The sequence below is a fragment of the Capsicum annuum genome, chromosome 3 (genome assembly GCF_002878395.1).
Source record: "Capsicum annuum cultivar UCD-10X-F1 chromosome 3, UCD10Xv1.1, whole genome shotgun sequence".
NCBI classification, from domain to species: domain Eukaryota; kingdom Viridiplantae; phylum Streptophyta; class Magnoliopsida; order Solanales; family Solanaceae; genus Capsicum; species Capsicum annuum.
In genome coordinates, this window is record NC_061113.1 from 212,258,135 (window position 1) to 212,278,225 (window position 20,091).

Here is a 20,091-nt window from a genome sequence, read left to right on the forward strand (position 1 = left end):
ATGATGTCCAACAAATTATTCAACATTCAACTGAAGAAGTCATCCTGGGTAAGCGCTAATGTTACTCGTACAAGCCTAACAATTGTATCATTTACAGAAAAAGAGCAAGTGTTGCCGTTGACTATTGACCAGAGAATTGCTAAGAAGGCCAGACTACTTCCCACGAGCGAGCAAGAAATAGAACCAACGATAGTTGGATCTTCAAGTGCACCACTAGCACTTGAACCACTCATGCTAGCCAAAAAAACCTAAGAGGTTAGTGAACTTAAATTTTCAGTAAAAAAATTGCATTTATTCCGCTAGAAACTTCAAAACGTAGTACATGCATGTATTGACTTAACGTAAACATCGAATGTGAATATAAATTATTAAGTGTGAAACTTTTTAAGTTATGAATGGCAAGATATATGGAATCCTTCTTCGAGGCACAGCCTTGGAGCAACCTTTTTCTATTGGAGGTTTGCTATTAACCCGTACTTCCTAGTTATCTCTAGCATCATACATCCAAACATCTGGCTATTAAAGTTCTGTGTATCTCACAGAAAATTTGTCCCATTTTCCTGTAACTACTTAAGCACACTCTTCAGATCAGCCCATTTGGGGGAAAATATTGATTCCTGCGAAGAGCTTAAAACTGGAAAACACAGCGAGACCCAACAAAAGTTAGAAGATGCAAATATAAAGAGACACTAGATACTCCAAGCCATAGATCTCATTGCAGAGTTCTAAAAAAATAAACAAATAAAGTGCCTATTTTGGTTGCTGCATATAAATGGTTGAGGGTGTATGAAAAAATAGAAAGAGAAAACTAGATACTCCAAGCCATAGATTTCATTGCAGAGTTCTAAAAAATAAACAAATAAAGTGCCTGGTTTTGTTGCTGCATATAAATGGTTGTGGGTGTATGAAATTGAGACTGGGGGTGGGGGGATTCCTGTCACTTTTCAAGGGAGATGGGGAGCTGCATTGTTGACTATAAGAAAAATAGGAAGAGTTAGATGTAAGAAAAGCTCAAGAGTGACTGTATCATATGTTTAACAATCCAAACAAACATGGTAATGATATTGGTAGTAACGATACAATAAGATACCATGGATAACAACCATCCAAACAAAGTGTTACTATTGATTTGAACATTGAACAGTAATTATGTTTTAAACAGAGATGGAAATTTGTAGAAGCTAAATTCATTCATATCTTACTCAGGAAATTATGGTAAATTTTGAGTTGATCTCATTATATGTGTTTTATCCAGAGTTGTAACATCACTTTTGCTTTTGTGTTTTTCTTTAATGAACTTGAACCATTTAATCATTATGAATTATTTCCTGGTAATTATGCGACTACAATATTTATAGAGATGTATTCAGTTTTACCACATATGCATTTTCTTTTTCCTTTATCCTGGAGGTGCATTGGAGCGAAGACCTCTACACAATTGTATAGCCATTTTTGGTTTCTACTTCTAAGACCAAGTTATGTCTTTCAATTTGATCAGGAAAGTTTGATGGCTTTCTATTTTCTTTAAAAGTTTGGACACCAAGAAGGTCAGGCAAGTAATAAACTATTATTTTGTTTATCCTTGGCATCCTATATGTTGTGGTGATTCTAAGCCCTCTACTTTCTCTTCTCATGAGAATATCGGCTGCAATAACCCTACATCTCTATTCAGTTAGCCATACAGATAGTACTAATCAATGATCATTTAATCTGGTTGTCTCTTTTTTTCTCCTTACCCAAGAGCTATGTCCTTCATGTGATCTAAGAAAGTTCGATGGCCTTCTATTTTCTTTAAACACTGCATACCAAGAATGGCATGCAAACAACCACCTATTAGTTTGTTTCTCCTTGGTATCCCACATGTAGTGGCGATTCAAACTCCCTTACTTTCTCCTTCTCATGAGAATGTAAGCTACGATAACCCTACATTTAAGTGATGAACATTTTCCTTCTTCAGAGTAAAGAAGGAGACTACAATCACTCACACATCCTCTTAAGTGTGCTGTTGGATAATTTTGTGGAATATGGAACAGTTGTAGAAATTCTTTTCTTTTCCAATTTGTGGGTCATTTGTTTGTACAATGCATTTGAAAAAAAATGAATGCAAAAACTACCAAGTGATTGTTTGTTGTATTCGATTGTCCTCCACCATGAGTGATGAACAGTCTCCTTCGGAGTGGAAACGAAGGCTGCAATCACTCGAACTACCATTTGACCTGCTTCTACTGTTATCTTTTGAAATATGCAATAGTTGTAAAATCCTGTCTTCCCATTTAGGGGATATATTTTTCGTACCACAAGTGAAGAATTAGATGACAAAGAAAGACCAAATATGTCGTTCATTGGCACGACAATGATTAATCAATAGTGACAATTGATGCAAGAGTTGCCTAAAATTTTTATTTCGTATCATTCATGCTTTGGGATATGTGCAACATATTTGTTTTAGCTAGATCACCTGTGCTACATGACTGCTTCTTAGCCTCACTCTTTCATAATTTGTTCTTTTTTAGGTTTTGAGTGTACAGAAACTATGGTCCTCTTTTTTGGTAACTTTTACAAACTAGAAAAGGATGGGATTTATTTTGGGCTCCAAATCACTATAGTTTGACTCAATAGGAAGCATGTTCGGTAGCTCTACAAGCCATCACACTGCTACAGATTTATCGAGAACAAAAACTGCTACTTCCAGTAAGTTTCACCACATTACTTTCGAAATCATCATTGTTAAGTTGGAGTTAAATTTAAGATATCTATTGTAGCAATACAGCGACTAATTTTCTTGGGAACCAATGTATTACAATATAGCTTTCACTCTAAAATTTATTACAATTTGGTCTTCATTTTCCTCAGCCTACTAATACTTACCTCGTCACGTTAGGCATGTCATAACTATTTTTTGGAATGCAAAACCATAGTTGGATTTTTAGCTCTCTCATCCTACAGCTGTACATTTGGAATATGATCGTGTGGTAGCTGAAAATGCAAAGACAGTAATATTTTTGGGTTGTATTGTAATTACTACTAGAACAATGGTTATTGTAAATATTGTTTAATATATGTATGTATGTATAATACCCCAAACTTTTTTTAAGTCATATCTAGTCTCCAGTAGAGTTAGTGATGACTTCCTAAAGGATTCATGTTTAAATCAGATAGAATTTCCCCAATTTTGAATTTTAACCATGTGGAAAATTGAATTAGCTTTCCAAAGATACCAATTTTGTCCAAATTCGGTATCGGAGTAAAAAGTTATGGATGTTTTACAGAGAACTGTCAGAACTGCCCAGAAGCGATGATCAGGCCAACAGACCATCGAGATAGCGACGGACTGTCGCCCAAGCCATCGCGACTAAGGCAGTGAACCCGTCTTCTGGCCAAGTGCAACGGTCAGGACCGACGGACCATCGAGCTAGCGATGGACCGTCACCCAAACTGTCGCAGACGAGGCAGAAAGTTCAGGTTCTGGCCAAGTGCGACGGTCAGGACCGACGGACCATTGAGCCAGCGATGGACCGTCACCCAAACCATCGCCTCTTCCTATCAGCGATTTTAATCCATTTTTAAAAGGGTATTTGGGTCTTTTTTCAACCGTTTTAACCCCTAATTAAACCAGACCAGAGCTCATAACTTCATTATTCATCTATAACACCAAATTAGGGTTTCTCTCAAAGATCAATCCCCAAGAACAAGAAACCCTAGGTGTTTAATTCCAAGTCAAGAATTCAAGCTTTCCTCCACCAATCTTCAAGAAATCATCCACCCAGGTCTGTCAAGTGTTGATTCGTGGATTCCTTTCACTCATGAAGCTCAAGAAACCCTATTTGAAATATAAACTTTGGATTTCATGGTATGAATTGAATTATATCCATGTTTATGTTGTTATTTGATTTCCAAGTTGAAGTCTTTAATGACTATCATGAAAATATGTTAGTATGTGGTAGAAATTCCTGCATTGGAAGTGTAAAATGTTGCCATGAAGTATTATTTCAATATTCATGTCTAAGCCTAAAGATATGCATGCAAGGTGATTGATAAAATGCCTAAGAGAATAGGAATTATACCTTATGACTCATTTGTCACCAAAATTGATGAATCCATGTTTCTCCCTTATGTTTGATATGACTCCCACATTATGGTTATGCTTTGTAATGGATTGACGTAATGCTCATGAGATTAGGCTTATGAAATTATATGTTTACATGCATTCCTATTCATGTGTAAGCTTATAGCATGCAAATACTTCATGAAAATCCCCAATGATTGTACTATGAATTGTTGACATGGCTATGTGTCAAGAAGTGTCATGTCTTGTCAGTTTCATGCTATCGAGTCCTGGGGGTACTTGTACCCAACAATTTAGCTGTGTGCCTAGAGCCAGTGTCAGTTTCATGATAATCTCAATCATGCCATTATCAGTAGTATTCTCAGTCAGTTTCAGAACTCAGTAGAATTCAATCAGTGACATGACTCAGGAAAACTCAGTAATCTCAGTAATCTCAGTCAGTTATCAGATCTCAGTAATATTCTATCGGTCAACGGAACTCAATGAACGCAGTCCAGTTCAGTTCAGTTAATCATGTTCAGTGTCTATGCAGATGGGAGTAGGATTCAGCACCGAGTGAGCCCAAGGATGGGAACACACCTGTTATTAGAGGGTGCGATTCTTAGAAGCAATCTTTTCTCTCGAGAACTACGTATCCAACGTAGGTTGAGACATCAAACCTGCTAGTTGAGGGTAGATGGGGTGGCTTAACCTGTTAAATGAGGGTCCTACCATTCTCCTTAAAGTACCTGTCAGATAAGGGATTACTCATAGGTTGTCCTTACCAGTGGCGCAGTATTGATACCCTTCTAATTGGGGTTATAGATTGGACCCTAACTCCATTATATTATCTTATTTAGGGCATGTCGGTTAGATGACTACTTCCCACAGTTACAGTCTTAGTCTCAATAATAGAACTCAGATAATTCTATAGAATTCAGGACTGTCAGACACAGTCACCCAGTTCAGTACAGAACTCAGCTAGTTCTATTAGAAACAGGACTGTCAGACACATTCATTCAGATAATAGTATATCAATTATACGAAAATTATGTTATCAGTATTCAGATTCAGTAATGTTCAAATTATTTTCACCATCACTTGTATTTATGGATAATTCCTCATTTTCTTGAGGTTCAGGCTCATTAATTCCTTCAAAGGTATCAAAATTGTTCAAGTTTTGAACTTCCATATGAGATTCTGTCATAGTGTCATCTTGACCATTTATTTTTATTTTTCTAGGATTTCGATCCTTAGAACCTAATGGTCTACCATGCTTCAGGCGAGCTTTGAATTAGATGGTCCTACAGGGACCTCAATTCGTATTGGGACATTAACTGCAGGAATGTATGATTTTGTAATCCTTTTTAAATCTGTAAATGCGTCCGGCATTTGATTTGTAATTTTCTGCAAATGAATAATCTTTTGTACTTCTTGTTCACAAATAGAAGCACGTGGATCAAGATGAGACAGTGATGGATTTTTTCACAAAATTTCTCTTTTGATCTTATTTTCTTCTCCCCTTAATTTTGGGAAAACAGTCGCATCAAACCGACAGTCTACAAATCGAGCAGTAAACATATATCCAGTTAATGGTACTAGGTAGCGAATAATAGAAGGTGATTCAAACCCAACATATATTCCTAACCTTCTTTGGGGGCCATCTTAGTGCGTTGTGGTGGTGCCACAGGCACATACACAACACATCCAAAAATTCTCAAATAAAATATATTAGGCTCTTGCCCCAAAACCAGTTGTACTGGAGAAAATTTATGATAATTTGTCGGTCTGAGACGAACAAGTGTTGCAGCATGCAAAATAGCATGACCCCAAACAGAGGTTGGCAACTTAGTTTTCATAAGCAATGGTCTTGCTATCAATTGCAAACGTTTAATTAATGATTCGGCAAGGCCATTTTGAGTGTGAACATGAGCTACAGGATGCTCAACTTTTATCCCAATTGATAAGCAATAATCATTAAATGTTTGGGATGAAAATTCTGCAGCATTATCAAGACGAATAGACTTGATCTGATTATCGGGAAATTGTGCCCGCAATCTTATTATTTGTGCCAATAATTTTGCAAATGCCAAGTTGGGAGAGACAATAGGCACACATGAGACCATCTAGAAGAAGCATCTATTAAGACCATAAAATATCGAAACGCCCACTAGGTGGGTGAATAGGTCCACAAATATCCCCTTGTATACGTTCTAAGAACGCGGGGGATTCAATCCCAACTTTTGTTGGCGATGGCCTCACAATCAACTTGCCTTGATAACAAGCATTACATGAAAATTCACCATTCGAAAGAACCTTCAAGTTCTTTAATAGATGCTCATTTGAATTTTTTATGATTCGTCTCATCATTATTGATCCTGGATGTCCCAGACGATCATGCCAAAGTACGAAAGTATTAGAATTAGTAAACTTTCGGTTTACTATAGAATGTGCCTCAATTGCACTAATTTTTGTCCAATACAAGCCAGAAGACAAAGCAGGGAACTTTTGTATAACACATATCTACTCAGAGACATTCTTGGTAATACCAAGATATTCATGATTCAACTCATCCATTGTCTTGATATGATAGCCATTTTCACGGATATCTTTAAAACTCAACAAGTTTCTTCGAGACTTAGGAGAAAACATAGCATTATTTATGATGAGTTTAGTTCCCTTAGGCAAAATTATAATAACTCTTCCAAAGCCTTCAATCAAACCAGTACTACTAGAAATTGTAGTAACATTTATTTGTCCATATTTAAATGAGAGAAATATTTCTCATTTTTAAATATTGTGTGTGTTGTAGCAGAATCAATTAAGCAAATGTCTTCATAATTGCACAACTTGCTTTGAAAATTGTCCATATCTTCAAATAAAATGGCACACACAAAACAAATATATATTAAATATTAATAATGAATAAACTACAAAGTCCATACTAAGTAGTATAATAAATTTGAGCAATCAAATGAGTGATGTTCATTTTTATGGTAAGTATTGATAGGAAATCATAAGTACTACAAATTTATTTTTCATGTACTTGTTCATAAAACGATATCAATAATAATATCTAGCCCATGTCAAAGAAAACTTATAAGTGATTTGATTAAATGTTTCTCTATTGACAGAACCCGGTGAACTATATTTTATGATATCCAAAATAATGTAAGATTTAAGACCATAATTTATTAGTATTTTTTTTATTTATTTTTTTCATAATCAAACAATATATTACAATTTTAAAAAAAAATAATAATACATTTCTTACAATTTATTTCTTCCACTATTTTATTTCATAACACGTTATCAGCACAAAACTCTAATCATTTCAAAACTTGAAGGCTAAGGTATTATTTTTCTCTTTATTTCAATATGTCTAATCTTACGAAACTTGAATTTAATGCCCTTCAAAGTTCGAGCAGAAATTACCTTTCATGGAGATTGGATGCTGAAATCCATTTAGATGCTATGGGTCTCGGAGACACCATTAAGAAAGAAAATAAAGCATCAAATCAAGTCGTGCTAACGCCATGATATTTTTGCGTCATCATATTGACGAGATTTTAAAGAATGAATATCTTACGATTAAAGATCCACTTGTTTTGTGGAATAACCTGAAAGAAAGGTATGACCACCTAAAAATGGTTATCTATCCAAAAGCACGATATGATTGGATGCACCTGAGATTTCAAGACTATAAGTCTGGTCATGAATATAATTCTGTCTTGTTCAGAATTTTTTCTCAGTTGGAATTATGTGGAGAACCCACTAATGATAATGACACGATGGACAAGACACTTTCCACTTTTCATGCCTCGAATGTGGTCTTGCAACAACACTATAGAGAAAAAGGGTTCAAGAAATATTCTGAACTAAGTTCTCACCTCCTTATGGCTGAACAAAATAATAATTTGTTAATGAAAAATCACGAGCTTCGACCTGCTGGATCTACACCATTTCCTGAAGTGAATGAGGTGTACGCCCACTATGCTAGGCATGGAAGGGGTCACAGATCTGGTCGAGGACGTGGACGTGGGCGTGGCCGAGGACAAGGACGAGACTATGGTCAAGAAAGAAACCATGTTCCTGGCGTTAATCACTCACCAAATAAATGGTTCCATCAAAATGAACAAAGAAGAAGTGACAAACATGAAACAGGTAAAACATGTGTTTGTTTTAAATGTGGAGCAAAAGGACACTATCAACGTGGCTGTCGTACTCCCAAACATTTGGTTGAGCTTTATCAAGCATCACTAAAGAAAAAGGGGAAAAGCCCTGAAGCTAATTTTGTCTCGAAAAATCATGTTGACATTGCTCACTTAGATGTAGCAGATTTCTTCGAGAATCCTGAGGGAAAGATAGATCACCTGATTGGTGATGGTTCTGTGGCTACGGAAGAATGAATAACTTTCGATATTTGTTAGTAATAATAATGTAATGAATAAATGATAAAGTAGTTGTTCTATTTTTATTTTAGTCATATTATAAGAAGTTCATTAGTAATTTATTTTTTTAGTTTTTAATATTGCAATATATTGTTTGATTATGAAAAAAAAAACTAATAAATTATGGTCTTAATTCTTACATCATTTTGGATATCATAAAATATAGTTAACCGGGTTCTTTCAATAGAGAAACATTTAATCAAATCACTTATAAGTTTTCTTTGACATGGACTAACTATTATTATTAATATCGTTTTATGGACAAGTACATGAAAAATAAATTTGTAGTACTTATGACTTCCTATTAATACTTACCATAAAAATGAACATCACTCATTTGATTGTTCAAATTTATTATACTACTTAGTGTGGACTTTGTAGTTTATTCATTATTAATATTTAATATATATTTGTTTTGTGTGTGCCATTTTATTTGAAGATATGGACAATTTTCAAAGCAAATTGTGCAATTATGAAAACATTTGCTTAATTGATTCTACTACAACACACACAATATTTAAAAATGAGAAATATTTCTCTCATTTAAATATGGGCAAAATAAATGTTACTACAATTTCTGGTAGTACTGATTTGATTGAAGGTTTCAGAAGAGCTATTATAATTTTGGCTAAGGGAACTAAACTCATCATAAATAATGTTATATTTTCTCTTAAGTCTCGAAGAAACTTGTTGAATTTTAAAGATATCCGTGAAAATGGCTATCATATCAAGACAATGGATGAGTTGAATCATGAATATCTTGGTATTACCAAGAATGTCTCTGAGCAGACATGTGTTATACAAAAGTTCCCTGCTTTGTCTTCTAGCTTGTATTGGACAAAAATTAGTGCAATTGAGGCACATTCTATAGAAAACCAAAAGTTTACTAATTATAATACTTTCGTATTTTGGCATGATCGTCTGGGACATCCAGGATCAATAATGATGAGACAAATCATAGAAAATTCAAATGGGCATCCATTAAAGAACTTGAAGGTTCTTTCGAATGATGAATTTTCATGTAATGAGTGTTATCAAAGCAAGTTGATTGTGAGGCCATCGCCAACAAAAGTTGGGATTGAATCCCCCGCGTTCTTAGAACGTATACAAGGGGATATTTGTGGACCTATTCACCCACTTAGTGAGGCGTTTCGATATTTTATGATCTTAATAGATGCTTCTTCTAGATGGTCTCATGTGTGCCTATTGTCATCTCGCAACTTGGCATTTGCAAAATTATTGGCATAAATAATAAGATTGCGGGCACAATTTCCCGATAATCAGATCAAGTCTATTCGTCTTGATAATGCTACAGAATTTTCATCCCAAGCATTTAATAATTATTGCTTATCAATTGGGATAAAAGTTGAGCATCATGTAGCTCATGTTCACACTCAAAATGGCCTTGTCGAACCATTAATTAAACGTTTGCAATTGATAGCAAGACCATTGCTTATAAAAACTAAGTTGTCCACCTCTGTTTGGGGTCATGCCCTTTTTCTGATATATTTTCATCTTAAAGACAAAGGAAATTCAAAATTAGAATGGGATATCTTGTACAAAGAGTCAAATAACCTTAGTGTCAAGTCTATGCCTCCAGTGGATTATGAGATTCTCCAGCCAATCAAGGTTGCTCCAGAATTGTCGGAGACACCTCCTACGGGTTCTTCTTCAGGTCCTTCTTTGGCAGTAACGCCAACTCCTGCCACCGGCTCAGATTGCTCCACACAGCCCATTGTTGTCGCACCTACAACATAACCATTAATCTAGTATCAACGTTGAAATCTACACACCCCGACAAACCCTTTATCTACACCAACTCCAGATCCCTCCCCGTTCATTCCATCTTACAATCATCACCAATCCTCCACCATAACTTCCGCACATACCCACAACCATCCATTCACCGACCTGTTACTCGTTCATAAAATAATATCACCAAACCCAAGCAAGCATTTGATTATCTTACAGTTGCATTAATTGAACCACTTCACACCACTTAAAACCACGCCCAAAAGAGTGCACACTGGAGAGAAGAGATGAAACTTGAGTTTGAAGCATTAATAAACAACAAGATGTGATAGCTTGTACCACTATCCTCTTCTCAAAATGTTGTTGATTGTAAATGGCTCTATCGTATCAAAACCAAATCAGATGGAAGTGTTGACAGGTATAAAGCTCGACTAGTTGCAAAGGGCTTCACGCAACGACCGGGTGTGGATTATAACCCTACATTCAGTCCAGTGGTAAAACCTGTTACTGTTAGACTCATTTTGTCGCTTTCAATTCAGCACAATTGGCATTTGCACCAACTGGATGTCAATAATGCATTTCTTTAAGGACACCTTGAAGAAAATGTTCATATGCATCAACCTCGTAGGTATGCTCATCCCGATTTTCCTCATTATGTGTGCAAATTAAAAAAAGCAATTTATGGACTTACTCAGGCCCATCGAGTTTGGTGCTCTGAGTTAAAGCAATTCTTGCTTCAAATTGGCTTTCAAAAGTCTAACTCTGACTCTTCTCTATTTATTCGTCATCAAAATGAAGCATTGGTCTACACTCTTGTATATGTTAATGACATATTTATCACTGGATCGAACTCTGAGGCTATCAAGAAAACTATCCAGGTTCTTTCAGCCAGATTCTCTCTCAAAGACCTCGGACATCTCCATACTTTTTGGGTATTGAAGTTCTCCGCATTAAAGAAGGGATCCTCCTTTCTCAGGCCAAGTATGTTTCTGATCTTCTTGCTGCCCATAAAATGTCTGAATGTAGGCCTGTTACAACTCTCATGAGTTCCACGGCCTCACTATCCTTAAAAGATGACACACCTCCGGCGGATGCCACTTTGTATCGTCAAGTACTTGGTAAGCTTCAATATTTGTCATTCACCAGATCAGATATAAGCTTTGCAGTTAACAAATTATCTCAATTCATGCATGCTCCTACACAAACACACTGGTCTTTTGTTAAGTGACTCTTGCGATACCTCCAGTACACCAAAAATCATGGCTTACAGATATCGAGCAAGACACATCCTGGGTTGTTTATGTATTCAGATGTCGATTGGGCTGGTGACATTAATGACAGGAACTCTACTTCTACTTCTGGATATACCCTGTACCTTGGTACAAATCCTATTAGTTGGTCATCCAAGAAGCAACGCACTGTTGCGCACTACTTTACTGAAGCAGAGTATCGTGCAGTAGCTTCTGCACTTGTTGAGGTCAATTGGGTTCAAAAACTTCTTGTTGAACTACATGTGCAGCTACCTGATCCACTCATAATCTATTGTGATAATGTTGGTGGTACCTATCTTTGTCAAAATCCGGTACTACACAGTAGGATGAAACACATTGAAGTTGATTTTCACTTTGTTAGAGATCAAGTGCAGCGAAAAAAGGTGCTCGTTCAGCACTTATATGCTGCTGATCAGCTCGTGGACACGCTTACAAAGCCTTTGCCTCGTCTGCTGTTTCATCAACATCTGTCCAAGTTAAAGGTTATTGATGCCACCTTCAACTTGCGGGGGCATATTAGGACATGATTGATTGTGTAATAAATTGTGCAGATTTCTCTCCCGAATTTGTGCTTTATTAAATGTATATGATATCCTAACTAATTTCTAGTATTTAGATATCTAGTCACCTTAGTTAGCCTTTCCTTTACTCGTATATATATCTATGTAACCTTTCCTTTACTTGTATATATATCTATGTAGCCTTTCCTTCATCTCTTGAACCTTTACCTTGGACCTTCAACTCATGAAGTGATGACTCTTAAAACAGGCAAATTGCAAGAGATCTCGCCTTATCCAATTTCCAGAGGTCTTCATATATACAAGTTTACACATTTCATTGGACCTTCAATCATGAAGTAATACTTCTTTAAAGTTGTCAAATTGCAAGAGATCTCGCCTCATCCACTTTCCAGAGGTCTTCATACTTATACCAAATCATCATTCGTTCATCATTTTGAACTGGCACATAAAGGATAAGTCGGTAATGCAGGCTAGCAATTCACTCATCATGAGCCCTTCATCATTTCGAGTCGCTGAGATATGATGCATGAGTCACTCATGCAAGTAAGGAATTTGTGTAACCTAAATGCTTTTTCAAGAATTAATTCATCAAGCTTGGTCAGAACTTTCATCGGTGCGGGTGAAGGGTCTTCAATAATTAGGCAATGGGATATGTTGAGAACTTCCAACTCTTTAAACCCCACCAAGATAATAATCAAGGCAGGTTTAGATAATACAATGTATGAAATACTCCTTAACAGGGGGTCGTAATCTTGAACTCGGTAAAATTTTTGCAACTCCAAGACATATGCCGAATTTTCTATACCAGGAACTGTTGGTGATTCAAGATCTTCCCATATATGAATAACCCTGCATATTCCTGTCCTTTTCATTTTGTTCCAAGACGCTTAAGCCATGGACACCAGAAAGAGAGGAGATTTACCTAGCTGCCTTAAACAGTGTCACGATAATCTTTGCTTCTCCTGAACTAGTAGACACTTGGCCGTAGATTCCAAATATTTTTCACTTCATTTGGAATTTATGAAATTCGAGTTGTGTTTGAACACTTTTTGCAAAGAATATATGAAATAATATCTTCATGCTTGAATGTACTACTCAAATTTGAGATACAACTTCAAAAGTGAGAAGTGGATTGAGAAACACGTTATAAGTTGTTCCCAAATTTGAAATACAAGTTCAAGTTGGATTAAAATTTTCATGGTCAAACACAAATTTTCAAATAAAGTGTAAAATTACTTTGGAAAAAAGTCAATATATATTTTATGGCCAAATGGATTCTTAGAACAATGAAATTAATAGGGTATCTGAGAATCACACGTCAAATGCTCGAACTCTAAAATGATGCTTGATGTGTGTGTGTGTACATATATAGAGAGAGAGAGAGAGAGAAATGAGAGTTTATAGGGGGAATACCTCTCGACAGTATAAGTCAACTGCTTGTCGGTAACATACAAATTGTAATGGAGGATCAATATTAATATGTTTCCACCACTTTTTTTTAAGTTGATATCTGTTGTTACTCTAGTTTGTCGTGCATGGCAATTGGCTTGTTCTGATCAACCTCTCTGGAAAACGTTGGACTTGTCGGTGTTCCAATCAAATTTCATCAGAACCCCAATTGAGCCGTACGTATATGTCGAGAGTCGGTCTGTTAAACCATTGACCCGCCTCTTGACATGTATGTATGGCTCCAATGGGGTTCTGATGAAATTTGATTGCAATACCGACAAGTTCAACGTTTTCTAGAGAAGTTAATCAGAACAAGCCAATAGTCACGCTTGACAAACTATAGTAACAATAAATATCAACTCAAAAAGGCCGCATGACTGGAGTATCTTCACCAAGATATCGGTAGCACGGGAGAATCTCTTCCTTCCATCTCCATCTCCTAAACTCCTGAAGGAACAAGAAAGGTTGTTACTTTTGTAGATCCATGAAAAATATTTGAATTCCTGCCGTCAAATTGATGTTGCTAACCGTCATTTTGTTAAGGACAACCTGGTGCACTAAAGCTCCTGCAATGCGAAGGGTCAGGGGAAGGACGGACCACAAGGGTCAATTATACGCAGCCTCACCTTACCTCCTGATTGCATGGCAGAAACTTTACCCGTTACTCCAAGGCTCCCCTTCCTAATTGTCATTTTGTATTCTTGTGAACATACTCAGATAATGAAGACGAAAAGTTCAACCCTCCAATACGAAGAAGCATAGAAGAATGTACAAACACATCCAAGGAATACTGGGATTACCAAAAGTTGAAGAAACTAGGACAATATGACCTGGAAGGTTGGAACTTGAGTTGGTCATAGAAAACATCAGAGAACTAGGATTGTATTTCCCAAGAATCTCGAAAAATTGTAAGTCTTTTGAGACAACTTTGACCGATTGCAATGATTACCTCATACGTTTTAACATCTTCAACCATCATAGTGGCAAACCTATACACCAGTGCAATCAAAACATTACCAAACTATAATTAAGGACTTTCCATTGATCTTATACATGTGCTACTTGTACCTTGTCATATTTCCACTTATTTTGTCTAGTTTGGTATGATCACACACCATCATAGATATTCGCATTTCTACAAAGCTCATTTATTTTTTTGAGAAAGTTAACTGGTACAAAACTATTTTTTTATCTGCACTAAGCCATACGCCACTATTGGTTTCACAACTGTTTTACAAAACCTATCTTTCCCTCGGGTATGTATCTCCTAATCGCACAACATTCCACCATTTCAACTCCAAGATTTAATTTATGTGTTGCGTCTTCGTCTATCAGAATATCATTATACCACACTATTCACTTAGAAACTGAGCCTAGACATAAGAACAATCTATGAACTAGCTTAGATGATCTCAGGCCTGAATAAAGGATGTTGTGGTAACTGGTATGTAAACGGTCAACACAGTACTAGTTTACCCGCACAGTAAGGAATTATTCAGAGAAATGATATCAAATATGTTGTAATGTCCCAACATAAAGCGTCACACAAATTGGAAACAGAGTATTGATAAAAAGTCTTCAAAAACAGAACCAACGATCGTAGGTAGGGGGATCCAACTATGACAAAAATCTAAATTGAAAGCCAATCTAGCAAGTAAACATGATGGATCTCCAATCCACCTCTGACAAAAGCTTGAAAACACAAGCACTTGTAGGTTAAAACTTTGCACCTAAAAGCACAAAATTAAGTTTAAAGGAAAAGGTAAGAAGACTAAATGAAATAGATAGTCTCCGATTACAATATATTAGAAGTCCTGATAAATATCAAACTACTAAAATTAATCATATAGGTTGAACTATACATAATTCAGTATGGATTCCTTTATTGTTTTTAAGTACGCCATAGCTTGTGAAGATGTTCGACTGGGCATGATATTTAACATGTTAGTTTGATATATTACTGATAATGGAAGAAACTAATAAATTAGTGGTTGAAAAGAGTTATCGTGTCAAAGTTAAAGAGGGAATACTTTAATACACCTTAAATTCTTAAAAACTGTGATAATTTTACATAAATAGAATGTTTCAAACATTATGGGAAGTCTAAAAAGGGAAAGGAGTTATATAAATTGAAACATAGGGAGTATAAATGTTTTAGGATGCAGAATATTCATCCCAGGGGGAGCTTAAATCATGGATAGGAACTTAGGAAGAGAACTTGAATGAGATGGGACTTCACTGTGGCTCTTTTCTTCTTCTCATAAACAAACTAGAGGTCTCACCATAAATCAAGTTTCTCAAATGAGTGAAGTATCAACTGAAGTATAAACAATCAATTATAGACGTCCATAGTCATGTTCTGTCTTCTCTAGATTTTTTGATTTTGTGGCTGGATCCAGGGTCTTAACTTTTATCATGTAATGGAGCTAGCATATCTACTTTGGTACTCTTTACGATGTCGGTAATGAAACAACTTCATCAAAAAAATTATGGAAAGTCGATATTACCCAAGTAATTACCAGCTCGCAGCCAAAATCTCCAGTGCACCGTCCGTTATAGCTCAAATCGATGTCAGCAACAAGATTGTATAGAGTATTTGATCAATGATATTAATTTATCACACCTTGTGTTGCCAATACAACTATACTTAGGTTTGAAGGGAAAGGATGGATAACTGTTTAAGCGTACAGAAAAAAATAGAAGAAGTCCCACAGCTTAAACACCATGGTAAACACTAGGACTGCCTTTCTGAAATGGGCCCGGAACTTTGGTCTAGTGGTAAGAGCACAACATGTATTGTGTGGATTAGACGTACATCGCGGGTTTGAAGAATGTTGCAAACAAAATCTTGGTATTTAAGTGGAGAAGGGTAGAGGATTGGGTTCGTTATCCACAGGATTTCGAGTCGTGTGCCAATGGTCCTTGGGAATTTTCTGTTGTCAGAAAGTAAGAGAATGCCTTTTGGAAACGGCTTCAATCACAAGCTTATGTGCCAACAAGTCTTTGAATAAATATAGATTTTCTAACGTAGGACAAGAGAGGAGACCTCGGATCTATAATGGACAGTAAAGATGCAGCATATCTGGGACTGATATCATACTAGATAGGGGTGGGCATGGTACGGTATGGTATTTTAAACTTCGGTACGGTAACTTTGGTTTTCAGTATCTAAATACCATTACCGTACCAAACTAATTTGGTATGGTTCGGTATTTTTAAATTCGGTTTCGGTATTTTATGGTATGGTAATTCGGTAACCATACTTTATTTGATTTCGACTTGCATATATTCATGTAACAAAAACTATTAACTTTAAACTTTAAAAACGTCTCAATCAGATCATACTAACAACAATCTTTGTTAATCAATTACACAAAAAGAACATTTCAATCATAATTGAGCAGTCCAAGATGCAAACTCTAAACAACATTACCTAAACTTAAGCAGAGTACTCCTAAATAATAAGCTTCCAAAAAAATTTATTTCTGAATAAGAGTTACTTTTATGTTAAATTGTCTAATGGATGATATATAAATATATTTAATAATCTTAAATATAATATATATGTATCATTAAAAAACTTCGGTGCGGTATACGGTATTTCGGTATTTATTGCACGAACACCAAATACCATACCAAATACCAAAATAATTTAAAACTCCTACCAAATACCATACCAATTACCATAACATCCATGCCACAGTATAAAATTCGGTATATACCATACCATGCCCACCCCTAATGTTGGTAACTAGCTGAATTCCGACACAAATCCCCAAGGATTAGAAAGCCCCTGGAGTAGCCAAAGGATCAGCAATAAATTGAAGCATCAAGAAGGAAACAAGTAAACAGAAGGTTCTCTGCCAGCCAGCTGACGAATATTAAAAAGAAGAAAAGGTCTTGGAGTTCCAATCGTTAAAAGCTTCTTTATACTTGAATGCTAAGGAAAACAATAAGGGAAAAACACTAGGAGTGTGAGTCAATTTTCAACTATAATTTTAGCAAAACGATTCATAGGAGAAGTGGAAAACATGATGGAAAATATTGGAACTCACCTTACGTTCCTCCTAAACCTAGTCGTTATTCTTTGCATAACATGGAAGCAGGTCACTTCTACTAAAGCCATCTCTTACTCAACTTAGCCACTGATCTAGGTGATTTCTCATCAAAGGGCAGATCAATAATATACTACCTTATAGAGTATATCCGTCCAACCCAGTTTTCATACATTTTTCAATTGCCTTCCAAATAAAGTGAAGAAATTAATTCTGAGATTTTGTTACACTTTTCTCGTAACTTTCCTTTCATAAATTTGTAGGATCAAATGTATTTCTCTTTTGCATCTTCTTGATGTCATTACTGAAACTTTTTACTTCATCAGCAAAAAGATCTTTGTTTCGACTCTTTCACTTGAATTCTGTAACACTACCTCAAGCAGAGTTCTAGCCAGTGTACCGGCAACCCATTCTGCTTTTCTTAAAACATCAAAAATAAAAGATGGCTTGAAAGCAAATGTATCTTTACTATGAGAATTTGATATAAATTAAAAAGTATCTGAATATGTTCATCAAACTGCATTTTTAAAATTAGCCATGGGAACATATCAAAACATAGACCAAGTGTGAAGCCCCGTGAATATCTATAACTAATTCAGGCTATGCAATTTAATTGAACCCGAGCAACATGACGTGACTTGAGTGGAAAAAAGTTATTGGGATACTTGGGCATAATTTCAAAAAACACAGAGTGTAGGAGTAATAGGGATACTTGGATATTATTTTTATGTAATGAGATGAGTGTTTGAAATTTTGAAAGGAATGGACGTATGAAAATGATTGGAGCAAACACTATGACAATGATTAGTTATTTAATCTTTATGTAGACAAAAGGGCCCCGAAATAAGAATGAAAAACAACAACAACAACATATCCAGTATATTCCCACATAGTGGAATTTGGGGAGGGTAAGTGTACGCAGTCCATACCACTACCTCAGAGGTCCGATAGACTCCGGCTCAAATAAGAATGAAGTTGGCTAAATTAGTGAGGAACAAAGAGATAAGCAACCGAATGGAAAGGGAGGAGGAATGTTCAGTGATCGCTTCTTTAGAACACCCACGCTGGGCAGCGAAGTTCTCCAAATGCACCAAAGCTAGCATTCCATATTGTTGAAGCCTTTTAAAAGCTATTACGGGGAAAGAGAGTTTATTATTCTGGTTTCGATTCTAGAAGGTCTAGAAAGAAAAGAGAACTCTCCAGTCTCATGCCTCACCGATTCAGCAATTAAGCTTCTTTTCATCCCAGGCCCAAAGAAGCACAATAAGAACAAAAAGATATGATAAATTAAGGAGTGTTACAAGAAAGAAATGCAGACAGGTCACAACTGCTTTAAGTCCTCGTGATCTCAGCCTTGCATTGTATTACGCCTCTATCCTAATAGCTACGTGGCTGGCAGACAGAGACACTTAAACAACCGTTGGATAATCCTTGCAAAAAGAACTATTTAACTAGAATATTTTTCCAATTGTCACACCTATACACTAAAGAGCAAACACATTGAGGTTTTTTTGAATAACGAGTGTCACAGCCAGTTCTTGCACACCTACTATTCCATCAATAACTACTACCTCTCACTAGCACCAGTATCAGATAACTTGCCCACCAAGGCCCAGGCATACAGAAAGAAATCGCATGAAATTGAACCTTGATCTTCCACTTCATTGAAACTATGTCACACTGTTGAGTGTTACTGGTCATCACACCTACACACTAAATATTCCCAGTATTCAACCAACTTTCATGTCTTTGCCTCTCTATCTTTATGAGTTAGGGATAAAGGTTTCCGTACACTCTATCCCCAGACCCCACATGTGCTATTACACTGGGTATATTCTTGTTTACCAATTCCCATGCCGAATCCATTACGTCATGTAAATAACAAATTTCAGAGTCTGAAAACTTCAGCTCAGTTAAATTCTTTTTCCCGACAAACCAAAAGGCATAAAACAGCTCAAGAAAACGGAAAGGAAGATTGTTCCTACTATCCGTAACTTTTTTTCTTTTCCTCAGTGTTGTAAAAGGCGCTCGCCATGTGGCCAATGGCGAATGGCGAGGCGAGGCCTGGTCGCCTCTTCACGTCATGCGTTGCGAAAATCAAAAGGCGACGCCTTTGCGAAAAAGGCGACATGGCGAGGTGACAATGGCGTCGCCTTTTAATTTTTTTTTAAAAAAAATAGGGTTCTAGGTATATAAGCTAATTTTAGGGCTTATTTACCCATTTTGGCTCTACCAACTTACTTATGGGTGACTGTGGCTGCTACCGTTCATCTCACAAGTTCGATTCCGGCGACCGGGGACAGATTCCGGCGACTCCGGTAAGCAGTCAACTATAGTTTTCTATTTTTTTTCTTCTTTCTTCTTAATCCAGTGATTGGACTTGTATCTTGGTGCTGTTTTTTTTTTCCTTCCTCTTTTTCTCTTCTTCTTCTTCTATTTTCCTAATATATTAATTTTATTGAAATTTTGATCATTTATATATTATTTTAATTTTTTTATATATATACTGTCGCCGTACATTCAAAAGGCGAACGCCTCGCCGCGTGG

General features: G+C 36.2%; 1 long non-coding RNA gene across 1 annotated transcript; it reads right to left on the reverse strand.

Annotated features, from left to right (window-relative positions):
- Positions 1-260: 260 nt before the first annotated feature.
- Positions 261-20,085, reverse strand: LOC124897068. The gene is made up of 2 exons (XR_007053575.1): positions 13,454-20,085; positions 261-634 (listed from the first exon to the last, which is right to left on the reverse strand). It is a non-coding gene; the product is annotated as an uncharacterized LOC124897068 (long non-coding RNA).
- Positions 20,086-20,091: the final 6 nt, after the last annotated feature.